General features: G+C 43.5%; 1 long non-coding RNA gene across 1 annotated transcript; it reads right to left on the minus strand.

Annotated features, from left to right (window-relative positions):
• Window positions 1-9,465: 9,465 nt before the first annotated feature.
• Window positions 9,466-22,251, minus strand: LOC148147287 (uncharacterized). The gene is made up of 3 exons (XR_015759856.1): window positions 22,087-22,251; window positions 13,802-13,892; window positions 9,466-11,045 (listed from the first exon to the last, which is right to left on the minus strand). It is a non-coding gene; the product is annotated as an uncharacterized LOC148147287 (long non-coding RNA).
• Window positions 22,252-22,670: the final 419 nt, after the last annotated feature.

The raw sequence follows: 22,670 nt of genomic DNA on the forward strand, positions 1-22,670 counted from the left end.
CAATCACAGTTGCTACAGGAAGTGAAAGTGAATGAATTAAGTTAATAACTAGTGAATCTGGAATAAAATGCTCACATCATTATGACGATCATGATGATTAAAAGAAAACCCACCTGGTTCACAACTGTTCTTCAGTGATGCAGTTCTACCTCCCTAAGGCAGCATAGCCAACATGTGATTCTAGAGTCATCCCAATAATCTAAATGGCCTTTGAAATGACCTAGCAAGTTAGTCTGTTATAGATGGCTTGACAACGCCTACTCAAGAGCAATTAGGAATGGGCAATAACCAGGGGCAAGTAGGAATGGGCAACAAACAAGGGCAATTAGGAATGGGCAATAAACAATGGCCTTGTCAAGAAGATAAAACATTATTGGTGCTTAGCTAAGCGGCTTTTTTTTATAGTTGAACAAATTTCTTGCAGGTCCTCTCTTGAATGGGCACTCCATGCATTGCACCATTGCTCCTAACCCTACATCAACTTCCGTCTTCATTTAGCTCAATTGGCTGGATGGTTGGCTCAGGACTGATCGAGTCCCTTTAAGCTATATCTTTCATTATTTTTCCTTGTTCTTAAATTATTCAAAGTTGAGCCAAATCATGGCAATAAATGAAAGCTCTTCATTGTACAAGTACACAATCCTTTAGCCGAAACACTCAGGACCAGCTGGTTTTCGGAATTCGGGATTTTGCAAAGTTTAGAATAAGTGAAAGTTTGATGGTGAAATTTTAAAAAATCTTACCAAACAGCAGACTTACTGTGAGTAACACAGGCCTTGAGATAGATTATTGCCAACAGCATGAGATCCATTCCCATACCAGCCAAGGTCACCACAAAGGTCGCACTTTTTCAATCTTGCCCCACACCTAAGGTGTGGTAACTCTCAGGTTAAACACCCATCATCTCTTCTTGTTGGGAAAGCAGTGCCCTGAGACCATAGCAACTATACCTTTACCATTTTATACGAAGTTCAGAAATAAAGTTATGCATTCCTACAAATGTTTAGTAAGTTGTCAGTTAACAGCTATTTAATACAATATTTAATCTCATCACTAGAGTGGTGCCAGCTGTTGAATGATGGGCATCATATCCAAGATGTGCCCTTTCCATGCCTTGTGTCCACATGCACTCATCTCAAAAGAGATCTGTGGACAGTGATGGAGAAAGGAACTTGTGCCAGGGTTGAATGGAGGAATAGGCAAAAGGTAGTTAATTTGAGTCGGGAAATATGTTTTAAAAATTCAAATGTGCAATGAAAGCACATTCGACTGAAAAACAAAATCTCAGCAGGAAAGATCCACTTTTAGGAGGTTAAGGATAGTATTCGATTAAAAGGGGAATCTAACAATGCTGAAAAGAACCACAGCAAGACTGAGGATTGGGAGCATTTTGGAACCTAACAGTGCAACACTAAAAAAATTGGTGCTGAAGGACAGGAGGTGAATTATTTGGATAATCCAGCTGGGACTAGGTAACTCAACACAGAGCGAGATCAAACATGGCCTTTAAACTTGTGACCTAGTGTGAATCCGTTGTGTTACACTTAGCTGCTCTCCTGGTTTTAGAGCCTCTTCACTCTCGTCAAGGGACATATTTAGCAGTTACTGAATCCAGCAAGGATGGCACCCCTCGCGGTTTCCACTGTACCCTAATGTGAATATTGTGTTTGCACCATATCTTACCATGTAAGTGGTGATTGAATCATGTTTCCATATGTGCACTACATTTCGCTGGGGGTGCTGGCATGTGGGCTTCCTTTTAGGCACTTTTTTGGCTGTTCGCTGTGTTTTTTTTTGGAGAATTGAGATGTGGTTTACTTTGTTGGTTCTGTGTATTGCTTTTCCTGTTGTTTGCAGGGGGACCTGAGGTATTTGTCTTCAGGAACCTGTTTCATTTTGACTGTTAACTGTTAGTGTGCCATGTGTTTGTCAATTTGCATAACATTGAATTAGAAAAAAATCCAGCAAGGATGGCAATGAAATTTGTAGATAGAACAAAATGGAATAGAACAGAAATTTATTATCACATGTACTTTTGCATGAAAAATACAGTGAAAACTTTTATAAGTCACCTCACCATGGTGCCCACATCAATAACAGAAGTCATGCATAATCATAACAATAAAGGAAAATTAGACAATTCATCACTGTTCAGTAAAATTAATTCTTCAGAAGACTGAAGCAAAGCACAGCGGGATATTGAGAAGATGGGGAGGGAAAGGCTAATTGAATGTTAGAATTCATGCTCAGTAAGTGTGAGTTGCTCTGTTTTAGTTAGAAAGAATCAGCAGTAATCAGACTGCAAATGGAAGTATAATGCTATAGACAAACAGGTAGGATCTGTGGAATTCAGGTTCAAAGAACCATTAGGGGTTCGATCACAAGAGGACCAGAATTTTTTTTAAATCAAAAGATAATGATAAGCCAACACAGTACCTCAGAAGAATGACTGCATTATTAAGGGAATGATACATGTCAGATACATTAGACTCCTCAGCATTATGAAGGCACACAAATACAAAGATAGACTTGAAATACTTCCGGGGGGGGGGGGGAGGAACCTGCGACCTTAAGGCCACATGCAGCATTCTAGGCCATTGTGTGTGGCCTTTTGAATGAATCCAAATTTTGCAGAACAAATCTTTTATTTTTTATTAATGTGCTTTTTCGTCCTTTATTATTTTTATTTTAATCTTAAAATGAATGTATTTAAAATACCAGAGAGTAAAAGAAAATTCAATGAAATAATCCTCACAGACTGACCGCCACAATTTAAAAAATGTGAATTTTGAAGAATATATGATTGAAGTTTCTTGGATGCTGCCTTATTAGATTACAACTAACATAATGCGGCCTTCCATGGATGCTGCCTTGTTAGATTACAACTAACATAATGCGGCCTTCCAACATGAAAAGGTTCCCCACCTCTGACTTAGACCATTTTTGTCAGAATAAAACAGGGGCAATATGATAACAGTCTTCCAAATTCTGAATGACAAGGAGAGGGTAGATAGAAAATACACTGTTTCCATAGAAACAGGTGGAGGGTCACTCAAATCCTTGAGAATAGTCATGCCATTCAATTATATCATGACCTCAGCTTCATTTGCTCAACATGGCTCCATTTCTCTTGATACACTTTATGTAATAAATCCCTAAACTAGCGTTCCAATCGTTACGGATGTTCAACGAGTAGCCATAATTACAAGATTATATGTGAGTTAGAGGGAGACTGCAGCAAAGCTTTACTTCGAGAGTTCTGCAGTGATGGAGTACATCGTTTAAGTTGGTGATTGGAGGAACTGAACAGAGTGGTGAAGAAACAGTAAAGAAAAGGCTAAAGGAATAAGATGGATCGATGTGATACTTGCTTACCAAGAGAGATGACACTGTTATGGAATGCTTGAGCCAATTGCCCTGTTTCCATGTTAGAATTTTAAAGTGTTTCTAGGTGTGTGGACTGATATTCTCCTCTCTCGCTAGCTACCAGCATCGGAAAATTAAACTTCGATGTGACTTCTGAGAGGACTCTATTGTACAGGGTGTGCAAGGAATAAAATTAGGACAGTGCTCCTTTTATTCAGAGTGTCAAAATAATGGCATGAAACAGATGGAAACAAACAATAATTAATGAATCTGAAAATTGCTTTGTTTAAACACTTGCATGTTGGTTCGAAGAGTGTTGTAAATGTTGGTCATAATCATGTCCAACTGTATTAACATCTGTAGTTTATTACTGCAGTAACCTAATAAATGGAGGCAGACAATCACTTCATTGACTATTTTATACTGTATGAATTTGTCAATGTCATGCTGGTAATTTCAGTAGTACTTAGGGAAGGAAATCTCCAGTCCTACATGACTGCAGAGCATACACTTTATATACTTGCCATGAACCCATGCAAATCTGTAATCAAACACATCAGAACCTGTGAGAAACCTGAGAAAGGAAAATATCAACTGTTTTACAGACTGATTCCTAATGATGTACTTCAACTGCCTGAGCAAGGAGAGTCCTGCATGTCGTGTATATGGTATCAACAGCACATGCTAAAGATAGTCCCAAACCAAAATTAACCACGAGAAATGGATAACTAAGATCAACCATCCACACAATCAATTGAGGTAGCTTGGCAAATCCACAGTCAGAAACAGTAACAAACATGAAGCTTCAATGGTTTAACCCTCATCATCTAATGTGTGTCTCTTGCGACAATGCCAGTGATGTGACAGTCTTGTTGAGATTGCAACCCAACGTCTGTTACGCCAACAGGAGCATCCAGTTTGATGGGCGGCACAGGATTGCCGCAATTGTTTTATTCAAACGGCGGTCAGCGGCAAGACAGCAGCACGTAGGTGCAGGGACCGAGTGATCGATTCAAGCACAGAAGAGAGATCGAGCCCAGTGCCGGGGAGAGAGATTAAACCCAGCGTGGGAGAACAATTGAGCTCAGTGCCAGGGGAGTGATCAAATGTAGTGCGGGAGAGAGACCAAGCCCTCGAGGAGAAAACCCAGCGTGAAGTGACTGCAAGCCCATGGCTAAAGAAGGACTGTAATTTGGAACCTTTAACTTTATTTCTTCTTTACCAATTTACACTGAGAAGAACTGTAATGTTGAATTTTTTCCTTATTTCGTTATTTTTTCCAATTTTTAACCTACAATTTTGTACCTAAGTACCTTGTACCTAAGCTGGCATTGTGAATGGTGAGGAGAAAGTGAGGTCTGCAGATGCTGGAGATCAAAGTTGAAACTTTATTGCTGGAACAGCACAGCAGGTCAGGCAGCATCCAGGGAACAGGAGATTCGACGTTTCGGGCACAGGCCCTTCTTCAGGAATCCTGAAGAAGGGCCTGTGCCCGAAACGTCGAATCTCCTGTTCCCTGGATGCTGCCTGACCTGCTGTGCTGTTCCAGCAATAAAGTTTCAACAATTGTGAATGGTGACATTGTAAACTTTTCACTGTACTCCTGATCCCTGTACTTGAGTATGCATGACAGTAAAACTGAATTCTGTTGTTGACTTTTATTGTAGGCTCACTCACAAGACTGGCATTGATTGTCCATCCTTAATTGAATAAATGGTGGTGAGGCACCTTCTCAGTGGCTAAGCGACCCACTAGCCCTTTCGGGGTTGATAAAAAGCTAAATTTCCTTGCATAAAAGATATTAATAAACTAGGCAGGATTTTGCAATCATTCAACACCTTCTAAGCTTGTTTAATTTCATCTGTTTAATTGAGTTTCAGTTCCAACACGTGATGGCTTCCTACCAGGTGAGTTCCAAATATGCTGTGCCAAGCACAGAGAAATGCAAAGGAAGACATAGGGCACTTACCCAAAGAAAGGGCAGGAAACCAACTGCTAGCTCATCTCCAGGCCATTCTTGTGCCTCCATGGAGCTTTAGCAGGAGTCTCAAAATGCATTGATGTTCACATTGACTTCAAATCAGATACAGGTTTCCCCTGCTATCTGAAAGTAGAATGTTCCCATGAAACTTTTCATAAGCTGAAATGGTGTAGACTGAAGAAGCATTCATTTATCTGGGAAAAATTTTGCCTTTCTTCGTAAAAGTGAAAATCCTCTTCGGATTTCTTTCGGTTAGTGAAAATAGGTACTAATGTAGGTCTTTGGTAAAAGTGAAGCGGCGGAAAGTGAACTTTCGAAAAGTGGGGTATACCTGTACAAAAAATCTGACAGGAAATCAGCAGGAGCAGACACAACTCCCAACACCTCCCATCATGCGCAAAATTTTAAATTGTAATTTCTGTAGAAGTTGGGTTTTTGCTTCCTTGTAAGCATCACCAAAATACAAAGCAATTCCCTTGAAATGATGCATTGAAGTGCTGTATATAAATAGAAACGTTTATTGTAGCAAGAGAGAAATTTTCGACATGCTGCACAGTTCACTCAAGGGTCATGGAAGATCATTCTGCAATTTACCCAAAAAGTTTGTTTCCACAGTCTGCCTGGTTGTGCAAGAAAGATGGAATGTTTATTTTAAGCATTATGTGAATTTACAGTCTTGCTCTTTTTCACAAGAGTTGAGCGACTTGTGTCCAGTGCATGGAAAGTGTGTCAGGTCTGAGCAGAACTGACACGAACAGTGAACCACAGATACTGTGCATGCTTTCATAGAAAAAACTAATTTCATTGATTGACGAGCTAGATTTAAAGAAGATTTTTCTTCATTTACATCCTTTTACTTAAAGTTTATGTTTCTTACAATGTCAGAAAATGTATCCAACCCTTAATGAGGACAATGTGGAATGCTTTACTTGTGTCAAAAAAAATGACATTGAGGCCAATTAGTATTTGTTATTGTAAAGGAAACTGTGTGTATACTGCATTAGATGCTGAAGATTGTAGCTTTGCAATTTTTTTGCTGGATTATGATTCACATGACTACGATACAAAGCATATGAACATTATTTTCAGATTATGGTGAGCTGTAATTTCGGATGTGTCCAAAATGCAAAACTTGAAATATTTTAAAACAAAATATCCTTAACTTCTGGTTCACCACTAGCCGTTGTTAGCAATGATGAGCAAGACATTGAATTGAGAATCCTGGAAACATAGAATGGGTCTGACCCACAGTTTGCTGCCTCTTGTGGTGGGCTCTTACCCTTGTTCCATACTGCCTCCCAGTTAGCATGGGCCACCCCTAACACCAGCCCACTGCTGAGACAGGAACATGTCTGAGAGACAAAGGTGGTGGTCCATCTGTGGCAGAATGATGCGGAAATTATGGGTGGGGGGGGCAGCATTCCACCACACTAGGAAGGTCCCAGCACCATACTAACATGGAAAGATTCTCACTGTACTCACAGGGCCACATACTCACCGTGTACATAGTGCCATATACTCACCATCACCATCAATGGCGCTCCCTCACAGATGAGGGTGACTCTCTTCCATTCTCAGGGTGAGTCTGTAGGTGGCTGTACAGACCGATGCAGCTTCCACAGGTTCTGTGACACTTGGGGCGGAAGGTGGTCGCAGGAAGGGGTGAGTAGGGCATTGGTGTGGGAGGGTGCTCCTTTCGCTGTCGCCCCCCCACCCCTGGGCTTTCGTTTTTTTTCCCGATGGTAAGTCTCAAGGCACTCGATGCCTTCCCGGATATTCCTCCTCCACTTGGGCCAGTGGTTCCCAGGTGTCTGTGGGAGTGCCGCACTTCACCCAGTGAGGCCTTGAGGATATCTCTGAAGTGCTTCCTCTGTCCACCTGGGACTCACCTGCCGTTTCGGAGCTGGGAGTACAGCGGCCACTTGGGGAGTCTCAGCTCAGTCATGGAAACATCGTGCCCAGCCCATCGTAGCTGATTGGGGGTTGGGGGTGGGGATGGTGGGGGTGTGGGGGGGGGGGGGGGGGGGGGGGTGGTGACGCACCATGGTGTTGGTGCGTCTCTCTTCCCAATGGATTTGCAAGATGTTGCACTGGCAGCATTGGTGATACTGCTCCAGCGCCTTGAGGAGTCTGCTGTAGATAGTCTCAGAGCCATGGAGGAGGCCAGGAAAACCACGGCTCTGTAAACAATGATCTTGGTGTCGGATTGGACCTTGGTGTCCCTGAACACCATATTCCTCAGGCTTACTCACAGGGACACACACTCACAGACATATACCCACTATATTCATAAGGACATACACTCACTGTACTCATAGGGATATTCACTCACTGCATTCCACTAACAAAATGTTGAATAAAGCTAGTCTCAGTCATGGTGACCACATAGTTATCTTCATTTGTCACAAAGACCCACTTGCTTCACTAATGCCCTTGAGGGAGTAAGCTCTTATCTTGTTCTGTTTTGGCCTGCGTGTGACTGCAGACCCACAACAATGTGGTTGATCTTTAACTGCACTCGCAAATTCTTAGAGCCAGCCACTCAGATTGAGGACAATTACAGATGGACAATAAGTACCGCTCTTGTCAGAGGTGTCCACATCTGTGTGTGAAAGCATATATATTGTTGAAAGAGTCCATCCTGCTGCACAATGTCAGGCTCTACCTCGATGAGTTTGACTTTTACTTTTGAAGACACATCAGTTTTAAGTTAATTGCAGACCCTTTGACTATGAATTATGACAGTATGTGCCTGTGAAAGGGATTTGTTCTGTCCTGTTTCCTTTGAAGAGGGGTGTTTTTAACCTGGTGCTGAGGTGTCTGCTGCATGGAAAGCGGTGTAGCTTCGGGTTCTTTTTAAAACTAAACAAAAGATGTTTGAGCAGATGGAGTCAAGATCACATACTCCAAGGGTTTTCATTTTTGCTTTCGGTTGTTGAAGTTGGGTTTTGGAGTTGAAGTTGCTAGATGCATCTCTCTCTCTGCTGCTGCTCGATTCATTCTGTGGGTGGTCCATCTGAACTGGAGAAGATAGCAAGTGAGGGGAATCTGTTTTGCTGAATTTGCCTTTGCCAAGGGTGTATTTATGGGATGCTGCTATGCTGGAACAGTTGATGAGTAGTAGTTAAAATATATATTGTTTTGTTAAATATTTGAATAGAGTTAAAGTTTTGCCAATTCTTTATTGTTTGTATTTTGATTGTATTGTAAAGGTAAAGAGTGTTGTGCTTAAAGCTTAGTAATTTGACCAATTGAATCACATCTGGAATGTAGTGCCTGACACTTACCCTTAAATAAGATAAAACTTAGAGTCTGGGCTATCTCCTTGATGTTTTGAGGGGGTTTGGTCTGGTCCATAACAGAATGCAGAGTTTCCAAGAGTCAATCAAATGCACAGATAGTGAAGAAGACGTTTGGTATGCTTTCCTTTATTGGTCAGAGTACTGAGTACAGGAGTTGGGAGGTCATGTTGCAGCTATACAGGACATTGGTTAGGCCACTGTTGGAATATTGCGTGCAATTCTGATCTCCTTCCTATCGGAAAGATGTGAAACTTGAAAGGATTCAGAAAACATTTACAAGGATGTTGCCAGGGTTGAAGGATTTCAGCTATAGGGAGAAGTTGAATAGGCTTCCCTGGAGAGTCGGAGGCTGAGGGGTGACTTTATAGAGGTTTACAAAATTATGAGGGGCATGGATAGAATAAATAGACAAAGTCTTTTCCCTGGGGTGGGGGAGTCCAGAACTAGAGGGCATAGGTTTAGGGTGAGAGGGGAAAGATATAAAAGAGACCTAAGGGGCAACTTTTTCATACAGACGGTGGTACATGTATGGAATGAGCTGCCAGAGGAAGTGGTGGAGGCCGGTACAATTCCAACATTTAAAAGACATCTGGATGGGTATATGAATAGGAAGGGTTTGGAGGGATATGGCCGGGTGTTGGGTTGGGATATCTGGCCGGCATAGACAAGTTGGACCGAAGGGTCTGTTTCCATGCTGTATATCCCTATGACTCTATGTCTGTCAGCGTAACATTCAAATGTTTACACCAAGGGTTCCATTTCAAACCACTGCATGAACCCTACAATAGTTCAATAGTTTGTATAACAACTCTGCAACTTTATTTCCTGTACCTGAAGACAAAAGGAAATGCCGCATAGAAAGTGAATTCCTAAAGGATTCTCAGTTGGGATTATTTTTCACAAAGCAGTCATGCAACAGAATGTTTAAAAATAAACTGATAGTGATTCCTCTAAAAGAAAGCATGTGAAGGTCACCATTAGCCAGTCACACCCATTGGGAAAGTGCACATGAGGATGTTGCCAAGTAATGTTTTACAAATCATCTTGCCCAGCCTTCAGGTGGTATCTTCACTGGAGTTTGGATGAACAGAGTCCAATGAAGGGCTGTGCTATCTTTTTGACAGACACCTGTTTGTAAGATTAACCACAGCGTTGGCAGCATAACTGCCAGATCGAGCCAGCTGCTGCCTCAAGCCTGCAATTTGCTCTCACTTTTATCTTGTCAATTCTTGAATCTCCAACTCTTTCTGGTCTTGGCCAAGATTTCTAGACTTCAGACACTCGCTTGTACTTTCAGAGTATTTATTCCACTACAATACATGGCAAGTAACATTCACAGCACACCACAAGCAAGAGAGAACCTAAGCACCTCCACTTTACATTCAATGATATTATCATCACTGATTACCCATGCAATCAACTTCCTTGGGGGTGTGGAGTTACCATTGACCAGAAACTGAACTGGACGAGCCACATAAATACTATGGATACAAGAGCAGGTCAGATGTTAGGAATTCTGCAGCGAGTAACTCAACTCCTGACTCCCTAAAACTTGCCCACCATCAACAAGGCACAAGTCAGGAGTGTGATGCAATATTCTCCAATTACCTGGTGGAGTGCAGCTCCAACAACACTCGAGAAACTTAGGTCAGCACGGTGGCTCAGTGGTTAGCACTACTGCCTCACAGTGCCAGGGATCCAAGTTCAATTCCAACCTCAGGCAATTGTCTGTGTGGAGTTTGCACATTCTCCCCGTATCTGCGTGGGTTTCCTCCGGGTGCTCTGGTTTCTTCCCACAGTCCAAAGATGTGCAGGGTAGGTGGATTGGCCATGCTAAATTGCCTATAGTTTCTAGGATGTGCAGGTTAGGTGGATTAGCCATGGGAAATGCAGGGTTACAGGTATAGAGTAGGATCAGATAGGGGAATTGGTCTGGATGGGATGTGGTTCGGAGGGGCAATGTGTACTCGATGGGCCAAATGGCCTGCTTCCACAGGCATTCTATGAAACTTGACACCACCCAGGACAAAGTAACCAATCTGATTGGCACCCGATCTCCCACCAATGCACAGTGGCAACAGTCTACAAGATACACGACAGCCTCACACACCAGGGACCAGGTTCGATTCCAGCCTTGGGCGACTGTCTGTGTAGAGTTTGCACGTTCTCCCCGTGTCTGTGTGGGTTTCCTCCAGATGCTCTGGTTTCCTCCCACAGTCCAAAGATGTGCAGGTTAGGTGGCTTGACCATGCTACATTGCCCATAGTGTCCAGGGATTTGTAGGCTAAGTGGGTTAGCCATGGGAAACGCAGAGTGACAGAGATGGGGTAGGTCTGGATGGGAGGGTCGGCGTTGATCCGATGGGCTCCTTCGCCGACTTCCACTCTGTAAGGATTCTATGAAAAAACATGAAGGTCACTGCAAGTGCCTGGGTTTTTGGTCATCCTGTGAAGAGTTATTGTAAATTGTACAGATTGTATTTGCCATTAGGCCACTAGAGGGGTAGCTCCTCCACAGGATGGTCATTTATGTTATGTGCTTTGCAGGATGTGTCTATGCCCAATTTGGCCTACTGACTGGGGCTGGCATCTTTCATGACTGGATGTGTTCAGCCATGTCAAGGGGGTGGGGGAAGGTATTGAGAGGACAGGAGGGTGTATGAAGAATTCACTAAATGTCAATTAATTTGGCCTAATTGGCTAGCTGTGACTGGCTACCTCTCAGAAATCCCCATCATGTGAATAACCAGAGACAGGAACGCCACCTGCTGGTGAGCAATTGCTGACTCGCCTGCCTCTCAGCCAGTCCCTGCCTCAGGCTGAAGATTCAACCCAATGTCTCTCACCAATTCCTTTCAGTGTAAAGACATGAACCAACAGTCAAACTTCAGATCTGCTTCAGTGCAGAATCTATGACAGCCAGGCTCCGGGCAACAGGCATTTTGCATTATCCACCTATGGGGAAGTCTGCAAACATTTGCTTCCTCCAAAAAAATCCCAGATTATTGGCCCATCTGAGAAATACATTGTAAACAGAATCTGCTCATTCCTTAAGGACTGAATCATCATCCTGAAAATTGGCAATCATTCTGATGAGCTTCAGTGAAAATGTTTGCAAGCAGAGGGCTTGAGGGTGATGGCAATTCCTTAAGTAAAGACCTCTAGCTCCCAGGGACTCTGTCAGGAGCCAATCTGGAATCATTGCCGTCAGTAAGATTCAGCCATAAAGAACAGAAATGGCGTTCAGGCTGGTCTTAAATGGCGTTCAGGCTGGTCTTAAATGGTGTTCAGGCTGGTCTTAAACCTAGATACATGAATCTCTTTCATTGGGTCTGCTTTGAGGGTGGGGGTGGGGGTTGGGTGCAGGGGAGGGGTGTTGCTGGTTATATTCCGGGAAGAATCAAAGTTAACATTGAACCTGTGGTGACTGGAACAAGGTTGGCCAGGTGGATCTCCTGGACACACTGCACAAACACCGCCCCGTCCAATCTACTTGATCTAAAGAGCTTCCAATCAATATTTGGGAAGTTGAAATCGCCCATGACTACTACCCTGTGTCTTCTGCACCTTTCCAAAATCTGGTTCCCAATCTTTTTCTCCACATCTCTGCTGCTATTGAGGGGCCTATAGTAAACAACAAGGTGACTGCTCCTTTCCTATTTCTGACTTCAGCCCATACTACCTCCAAAGGCAGATCCCCCTCAAACTGCCTTTCTGCAGCCGTTATACCATTTCTAATTAGCAATGCCACCCCCTCTCCTTTTTTACCACCCTCCCTAATCTTACTGAAACATCTGTAACCAGGAACCTCCAACAACCATTCCTGTCCCTCTTCTATCCACGTTTCCATGATGGCCACAACATCGTAGTCCCAGGTACCGATCCAAGCCTTAAGTTCACCCACCTTATTTCTGATGCTCCTTGCATTGAAGTATACACACTTGAACCCATCTCTGTGTCCGCAAGTATTCCCTGTCAGTGCTACCTTCTCCACAGCCTCCCTACATTCTTGGACATCCTGACAAACAGCTAGCCTACTTGCTGGACTACAAGTCCGGATCCCATCCCCCTGCCAAATTAGTTTAAACCCCCCCCGAAGAGTGCTAGCAAACCTACCCCCCAGGATATTGGTGCCCTTCTGGTTCAGGTGCAACCCGTCCTGCTTGTACAGGTCCCGCCTTCCCCAGAATGCAGTCCAATTGTCAAAATACCTGAAGCCCTCCCTCCTACACCATCCTTGCAGCCACGTATTCAACTGCACTCTCTCCCTATTCCTTGCCTCACTGTCACGTGGCACCGGCAACAACCCAGAGATGACGACTCTGTCCGTCCTAGCTTTTAGCTTCCAGCCTAACTCCCTGAGCTCCTGAATGACCTCCCCACCCATCTTTCTACCTATGTTGTTGGTGCCAACGTGCACCACGACTTCTGGCTGCACACCCTCCCCCTTAAGGATTCTGAAGACACGGTCCGAGACGTCTCGGACCCTGGCACCCGGGAGGCAACAAACCATCCGAAAGTCTCGCCCATGTCCACAGAACCGCCTGTCCGTCCCTCTAACTAGAGAGTCTCCTATAACTAGCGCTCTCCTCCTCTCCTCCTTTCCCTTCTGAGTCTCAGAGCCGGACCTCGCGCCACAGACCCGGTCACTGCAGCTTACCCCTGCTGGCCGTCCCCCCCAACAGTATCCAAAGCGGTATACTTATTGTTGAGGGGAATGACCACAGGGGATCCCTACACTGCCTGCTTCCTCCCCTTCCCACCTCTAACTGTTACCCAGCTACCTCTGTTCTCTGGGGTAACTATGTCCCTGTAGCTTCTATCTATCACCCTCTCAGCCTCTCGAATAATCCTCAGTTCATCCAACTCCAGTTCCAGTTCCCTAACGCGTTCTGTGAGGAGCAGAATCTGACTGCATTTCCTGCAGATGAAGTCGGCAGGAGTATCGGTGGTCACCCCTACCTCAAACTTCCTGCAGGAGAAACATTCCACTGCCTGCGCTGCCATTACTCTACACTTAGTCTCCAAAACAAGAACACTGAGTAGCTTACCTGTGGATTTTAAAATTAGGTTAGAGGAGGAGGATGGGAGGGAGGCCCTATTATGTAGAGTCTGGGGTCTAGAACACACCCACTCAAATATCAATCACTTACCTTCCCGACTAGCTCTGCGCTCCAACTTCACTTCCGCCCAGTTCCCGCCGCTCTCTGCATGTAGTTTCCTGCTTTGTGTTTCTCTTCTTGTCTGAAGAAAAAGTTACATTAGCTGTTTAATAATCTTCCCTGTATCTGGTGAATTTTGAAAACTTAAAATCAAGCACTAATTTGTCACTAATTTGTCACTTTTCTTTACAACCCACAAATGTAATCTATTTGGACCTGGGATCCTGTCTGTCCAGAGCTCCAACAATTTTTGGAGTATTACTTCCCTGGTGATCGGAATTTTTTTGACCCTTGCCTTCCCTTCCAACTCCTTATTGACAGCTATTTCTGAGGTGGTCGGTCTATCCTCTGTAGTGAAGACTCATGCAAATGCAGTTAAATTCAAGTGGAATCACCTTAATTTTCACTACTAATTGCCCACTTTATAAAAGACCAAACCTCACTTTGTTAACCTTTTTTTCTAAAGAGCTTTGTCAACATCTAATTTCAGCAATAAACAGGTTCTGTACAACGAAGTATTCAATATTGATACTTCAGCATATGCCCCAACATACTCCAGTAGTGTGGGCAGGCTTGACGTGGAGTGTGGAGATTGACATCACAGTTAGCCAAATTAATATGGTGGGCCCTGTCTGTGTCCTTCCTGTGAAAGAGCAGAGTTAAGGATAACTGCTTACTATCCCATTCATGGTCTGCACAATGTTGCTGAGTCACAAGTGACTCTTTGCATGGAAATTTTCCAACATCAATCAAACTTGAAGGAAAGCTGAAACCTTAACAGTCAGGTTGGCTATGATGCTGCTGAACAATGAAGAATATATCTGAGAACTTTGGATAATAACATTTGAAGCAAATACACAAGAAAGGTATATTAATTTGTTATTGCACTCATGAACTAATATCTGAACCTTGCTACTTTTAACTACACACATTACACATTACACATGCCTTGTAATTTTTGTGACTTCCTAGAAAGATGCACAGCTGCAGTAGTCAGTATAATAAGCTCAACCAACGAGGGAGGATACTAGAAACACTTAGCAACAGTTCTATCTTGTTAAATTACAATAACTGCACTGGTGAATGAAAACCACAGGCAAAACCATCAGTATTGACTCCAGTTCTTCAGGTCCGTGTTCGACAGGATGATGCAATGCACCTAGTGTGTTGTCAGAGAGAGTCAGCATGCTTTCTGCTTTAGGGAGCTGGTTTGCTTCTTATTTTCAGTCTACAACACTTACCTGCGCTGATACAAGAGGCAAATGTGAAAGTCTTTCCCTGTCTTGGAAAATGCTCAACCATGTCTCCATGTGGTGACAACAGCTCCACCTTCAATATGATAATACCAACCAAATTGATCTCCAAACTCCCATCTCTGCTCCACCCTCTGTAACTGGTTCCTCGCCTTCCTGACCTACAGAACACAATCAGTGAGGTCAGCCAATAGAACATCCTCCACCACAATCCTCAACATCAGCGCCCTGCAAGGACAAGTACTCAACCCCCTATTGCAATTCCCTGTACACTCATGACCGTGTGGCCAAATTTCACCCGAGCTCCACCTAAAAGTTCACTGCTGACACCACCATTCTAGGCCAGGTATCAAACAATGACGAGACAGAAACAGGATAGAGATAGAGTGCTTGGTGACATGGTGCAAAGATAACAATCACTCCCTCAATGTCAGCAAAACCAAAGAGCTGATCATCAACTTCAGGAACTGAGGAGGACATACCCCTGTCTACATCAATGGAGCTGAGGTGCAGAAAGTCGAGAGCATCAAGCTCCTAGGAGTGACGATTATCAACAATCTGTCCTGGACCACCCATGTTGATGCGACGGTCAAGGAAGCAAAACAACACCCCTTCTTCCACAGGAGACTCAGGAAATTTGGCATGTCCATAAGGACCCTCACCAACTTTTACAGATGCACCATAGAAAGCATTCTTTCTGGGTACATATCAAGCTGTTATGGAAACCGCTCTGCCCAGGATCATAAGAAACGACAGAAAGTCGTGACCACAGACCTGTCCATCATGAAAGTTAACCTCCCATCCATTGAGCATTCCTGATGAAGGGCTTATGCCCGAAACGTTGATTCTCCTGCTCCTTTGATGCTGCCTGACCTGCTGCGCTTTTCCAGCAACACATTTTTCAGCTCTGATCTCCAGCATCTGCAGACCTCACTTTCTCCTCCCATCCATTGACTCCATCTACACTTCACACTGCCGCGGAGGGGCAGCCAACATCATCAAAACCCCCTCCCACCCCGGTTATAATCTCTTCCAACCTCTTCCATCAGGCAGAAAGTACAAAAGCTTAAACATACACACCAACAAGTTCAAGAACAGCTTCTTCACTGCCATTATTAGACTGCTGAATGGATATCTCAAATTTCAAATATAATGTTGATCTTGCTTTTCATGCACCTTCTTTGCAGCTGGAACTTTGTATTTCTCACTCTCTTCAAGCTTTGGATGTTACGATCGACCTGTACTGCACACAAAACAAGTTTTCACTGTGCTTTGGTACATGTGACAATAATAAATCAAATGAAAAAGACAGCCTCCAGGTTAAAACTTCAGAGGAACCCAGAGGAGCTTTGGGGCCCAGCCATGCAGTGGACACGTCCCAGCACTCATGAACTAAACTCCCAGATATGGAAGAGTTGCTCCACTGCCTTGTGGATACCTTGGAAAAAAAACAATTGCATGTCAGCGGTGGAGGGAGTGAATGTGGTATAAGTTAAACAGAATGCTTTGTGCTGGGTTCTTGAGTTGTTGGAGTTGTACTCAAGTGAGGAGTATTCCATCACAAGTTTCTGAAATGTTTTTGCAGACATAATATTTGTATGGCTAGTCCACTTTAGTTTCTAGTCAATGGTAACCACCAAAATGTTTATGTGAGGGGTTCAGTGATGGTAATGCCATTGAATGTGAAGGGGTGATGATTAGATTGTCTGTTATAGAGTCATAGAGTCATAGAGATGTACAGCCTGGAAACAGACCCTTCAGTCCAACCCGTCCATACTGACCAGATATCCCAACCCTAACTAGACCCACTGGCCAGCACCCGGCCCATATCCTCCAAACCTTTCCTATTCATGTACCCATCCAAATGCCTCTTAATTGTTGCAATTGTACCAGCCTCCACCACTTCCTCTAGCAGCTCATTCCATACACGTACCACTCTCTGTGTGAAAAAGTTGCCCCTTAGGTCTCTTTTATATCTTTCCCCTCTCACCCTAAACCTATGCCCTCTAGTTCTGGACTCCCCCACCCCAGGGAAAAGACTTTGTCTATTTATCCTATCCATGCCCCTCATAATTTTGTAAACCTCTATAAGGTCACCCCTCAGCCTTCGACTCTCCAGGGAATTGTCTGGCACAAAAGTCTCTGAGGAGTCACATCATGCAACTTTCAGCAAACATCCCCACTTCTGACTTTATGATGAAGGGAAAGTCAATGATGAAGCAGCTGAACATGGTTAGGCCTAGGAAACTACCCTGAGGACCACCTGCAGAAATGACCTGGAGCTGACTTGACTGACCTTCAACAACCACAACCATCTTCCAATGTGCCAGCTACACTCCAACCATTGGGCTAGGACCAACCTTGGACCAGACAAAAAGAAAATCTGGAGTGGAGACCAAACATGTACTGATTTCCAAATACATCATCCTTCTGATACCTCCTGCAATCAAACAAATGGAAAAAAAACCCTAATGCTTTGAATTCCTCTGGACTCAACTCCAGAGGTTACCAGGAGGTCATTGGTGTCTGGCAACTTGGGTGTCTCTATAATTTTTGTCCAGGTTTGCATCCTGTAGATTGCAGGTTGGTCACTGTTGTAATGTAAACAACACTGCAAACATGTTGTGCAAGCAAGCTCCCACAAACAGTAACAACCCAGTAGAGGTATCAATATTGCCCAGGACACCAGGGATAACTCCAAAGCTTATCTTCAAAACATGACCTTTGGAGTCTTTACAACCACCCAACCAGGCAGCTGGAGTCTCGGATAAGGATCACATCCTGAAGACCACACCTCTGACGATCAGATCTTCATCCATCTTGCCCTACAGGGTCAGCCTTGATTTTTGTGCTCAAGCTCTGAATGGGGCTTGAACCCAAAGGCTTCAGACTTTAAGGTAGTGTGCTCCAACTGAACACCAACTCAAACCAGAAAATTCAAAGTTTGAACTGAAGAGTGTGAACAAGGTCAAATCTGATTGGCTCCCCGTTTGAGACTGGAGTATAAATGCAACATAATATTCTGCCGCTGGTGATCATTTTTCATAACATCTGCATTTGTAATTTCTGGTTATTTGACAAATGTCCATTGTTCTTTTAAATAGTTCATGATAGTTCAATTCTGAACTGTATGTGTTTACATGTTTATTAAAACCCTCATCCTATTCGTGCAAATTGGTTTTCTCTCCAATTTTCCATTGTATCTGATGTCAATTCATGTCCATAACCAGCTTTCTGTTTGTATGGCTCCCAGCTAACCACTAGCAAGTTATCTGGCAGATACTGAATTCCTCTTTCACTTGAGTGCCTGGTATCCACTCAGTTCCTTCTCCTGGTGTCCCAGACCAAGATGCAATGACCAGAGCAGCACTGAACCAGTATTCCAGGGCTCCGGACATTAATTGTCTTGGCCGTAGGTGGATCTTTAAAACCACAAGCATGTCAACAGCTATAACTTTCCCTGGTGCTCTCCTGTTCACAGTTTCCTGGTAAATTACCATTTCCCATTCAAAGTTGCTATCCCTTGTCACAGTGTAATTGCAAGGTCTGCACTATATTTCTCTGCCACCTCTGCCATTATCATAGGTTCATACCAGGCCAATGCCCCAGGAAGTTAACCAGATGATTTATAAAAATGGCCTATTTTATATGTTAGTGATCAAATAAACCAATTACGCAAATCCATCAAGTTCCTGTGGAAGCTGGCAGATCCAAGAATCCATTCCTTGTAGTTGGCGCTAGGAAATGGAATCTGAGAGCATGACTGAGAACTTAAAGAACTCAACCTGACAGCATATGATTTATGATAGTGCAGAATGCAGTACACTTTTCACTTTTATTCAGTATACCTAAGGAGACCTGCATTTTGCAGCCTATTATCATTTTTTTGCATACTGGAATTGTGCAATGCTTTTATTACATTAAACTTTATTTTAATGATTGTACCTAAGTATGTTATAAACTATAATGACTGTTTTTATTTGTATCGCCCGTGATGTATTTCTTTAAACCAATTATTTTTCTATCTATGATGCAGAGGACAATAGCATTGAGTATTTATTTCAACACATTGGCAGCAATCATCAGCTGCACAGTTCCATATCTCCAGGAATTATTTTAGCAGAAGTCAGTGTTGAGTGCCAAGATTTCTGAAACTTGGATAAATGCATACCTTTTGAAATTAGTTTCTAAAATCTATTTCTCATTCAGCTTTGATGCAGAACAGTTAAAGTTCTTTCCAAAGCAGATTGAAATCATGTGACAACATTGGAAGGTGTTGAGAAGATTGGACCTCACCTTTCTCCCAGCTGAATTCCCCAGAATTTACCCTTAGCTGTATGGTCTCTTTGTCTGGATAATTTCTCCATATTTCTCATCTATTTTGTGCAACAACTGCGCAATCTTGTCTGTCTTGACATCCTTCATAATATTTCTATATTTTTATACTTGCATTTTATGAACTGCGTGCAGTATTGCCTTTCTTATTTTAGGAAGGATGTAAATGCATTGGAAACAGTTCCAAGAACGTTTGCCACACTAATAACTGGAATGGAGAGAAGTTGGAGAGTATGTGTTGAAAAGTGTGGCACTGGAAAAGCACAGCTGGTCAGGCAGCATTAGAGGAGCAGGAGCATCAACATTTCAGGCATAAGTACCTCATCAAGAATGTGTGATATCTGATGAAGGGCTTATGCCCAAAACATCGATTCTCCTGCTCCTTGGATGCTACCTGACCTGCTGTGCTTTTCCAGCACCACACTTTTCCATCAATAACCGGAATGGGTGAATTGCCTTATGAAAAAATGTTGAACAGGCTAAGTTCGCAACCCCCGGAGCTTAGAAAAATGAGGCGACTTCATTGAAACATGTAAGATCCTGAGGGGTCTTGACCAGGTGGATGGGGAGAGGATGTCTCCCTCTGTGGGAGAATCTAGAATTAGGGGTCACTTTTAAAAATAAGGGGACACGCATTTAGGACAGAAATGAAAAGTTTTTTATTTCTCTCACTGAGGTTTGTGATTTTTTTTGGAATTCTCTTCCTCATAAAACAGCGCAAGTGGAGGCTTTGAACATTTTTAAGGTTGGGATAGATGGATTTTTGATAATTGAGAGGGTAAAAAGTTATTGGGGTAGGTGGGAGCATGAAGTAATTGGAATAGTAATGATTGCATTGAAGGGCAGAGCACGCTCAAGGGTCAAGTGGCCTACTCCTGTTCCAATTTGTTTATTCACATTTGTTTAGTTTTATTTTAACTGTTCCCCCACCACATTTGATTCCAGAGCAGCTTTAAATCTTAGAACATTAATTTTAAATGAGAAACTTTGGAGAACTGAGAGCCAACCGAGTTCAGCAAGGGCAAGGGTGGGTAAGGCTTTACACGGGATAGGATGTGGGCAATGGAGAGTTGGATAAGTTGAAGTTACAGAAAGTAGATAATGGGAAGTCAATAAATAGTATAGTCAAGTCTGTAGGTGAAAAAAGGATCGGTGAATGTTTTAGCTGTAAAAACACTGAGACAGGACAAATATGCTGTGGAGGTCAATGGTTGGAAATACAAGATGGATTGAATGGGAGGCCAAGGTTGTTGCGGATCTGGTTCCACTTGGGCCAGTAGCTGAAGAAATAATGGCACTTACAGTTACTTCCTGCACAAAACATTTCTGATGGGAGAACACACCAGGATACCCTTTGTGTCTTGCAACACTACTCTTGTCACCTGATTCTATTGGACAATCATTTTCAACTAGGTTGTAGCCACCACCTACATTCACCTATCACTACATCACCATTCTGCCCCTCTCCCACACTACCATTCATACTTGGTAGTGTGGATGAGCAGAGGGATCTTGGTGTCCATGTACACAGATCTTTGAAAGTTGCCACCCAGGTAAATAGTGCGGTGAAGAAGGCATATGGCGTACTGGCTTTTATTGGTAGAGGAATTGAGTTCCGTAGTACTGAGGTCATGTTGCAGTTGTATAAGACTCTGGTGCGGCCGTATCTGGAGTATTGTGTGCAGTTTTGGTCGCCATACTATAGGAAGGATGTGGAGGCACTGGAACGGGTGCAGAGGAGGTTTACCAGGATGTTGCCTGGTATGGTAGAAAGATCGTATGAGGAAAGGCTGAGGCACTTGGGGTTGTTTTCATTGGAGAAAAGAAGGTTTAGGGGTGACTTGATAGAGGTGTACAAGATGATTAGGGGTTTAGATAGGGTCGACAGTGAGAATCTTTTTCCACGTATGGAGTCAGCTATTACAAGGGGCATAGCTTTAAATTAAGGGGGGGTAGGTATAGGACAGATGTTAGGGGTAGGTTCTTTACTCAGCGAGTCGTGAGTTCATGGAATGCCCTGCCAGTAGCAGTGGTGGACTCTCCCTCATTATGGGCATTTAAGCGGGCATTGGATAGGCATATGGAGGATAGTGGGCTAATGTAGGTTAGGTGGGCTTGGATCGGCGCAACATCGAGGGCCGAAGGGCCTGTACTGCGCTGTATTCTTCTATGTTCTATGTTCTATGTCCCCGCCCATAACCCTTCACTGCCCCCTCTCTTTATCTGCAGGTCCCCCTAACCCACCTCCATTCCTGAAGAATGGCTTTACCTGAAATGTCGATTTCTCCACCTCCTGATGCTGCCTGGCTTGCTGTGTTCTTCCAACCTCCTGCTTGTCTGCTTTGGATTCCAGCATCTGCAGTTTTTTTGTCTCTGACTAATTTTCCTGGCTGACTAACCATCCAGTTTCTCTCCCCTTTCTTTACTCACTTGATGGATTATAGGGTGCTTCTTCCTCCAAATTTGACATAGAAACTGCACAGCTGCTGCCTCTTTCTGGCAGACTGCCAGTGTTACCCAAGCTTTCCCTGATATTCAGATGCCACGACTTTGTCTCTGGAGCGAATAACCACAACTCTAATATTCCCTACCGTCCTGCTGTCATTAAAGGTTCAATGTAGTCTCCAAATGCACATTGTTGCCACTGTGTTGTTTTACTGACCTCTAACACAAACTTATCCGTCATACCTCAATGGAATGGTAACACACTTGGGTTCTTTACTGTTGAACAATGGACAATGTACAGACAAAGTGTTGTGGATACTGGAGATCTGCAAAAAAAAACAGAAAGTACCAGGAAACAAAGCAGGATTGATGACATCTGTAGAGCGAGAAACAGAGTTAACATTTGAAGGCCAACATGACTTCTCTCCACAGATGCTGGCAGACAATATACAGCGTGATAGAAAAGCTCTCAGTAGACACAGGGGGATCAACACTGTTCCAACTGCTGAGTCACATGTTACTCTGCATCACGGCTTGTGATGTATTATGACTATGTACATATCCTGTTATAGGCTAATCACAACACTGCATTATAATAACATCACGACCAAGAGGAAGATCTTTAAATCTTCAGAGGAACAACAGGATGGTTTGAAGTGCACACAGAGAAGAGGGCGGACTGACTGATCCCTGTTGAAAAGCAGTTCTTTTTCTTTGGCAACTTCCTTGACCAGCCAGATGAGAGGGGAAATCCATGTGTTCAAAGAGTTCCAGACAGGGTCTTGTACACTGTCACTTTGTGTTACAATGTGCCTTCAGGCTGCCGG

Source organism: Chiloscyllium plagiosum, unplaced genomic scaffold, assembly GCF_037043375.1.
Source record: "Chiloscyllium plagiosum isolate Xiang-an unplaced genomic scaffold, Cpla_swu_hap1 HiC_scaffold_17, whole genome shotgun sequence".
Lineage (NCBI taxonomy): Eukaryota > Metazoa > Chordata > Chondrichthyes > Orectolobiformes > Hemiscylliidae > Chiloscyllium > Chiloscyllium plagiosum.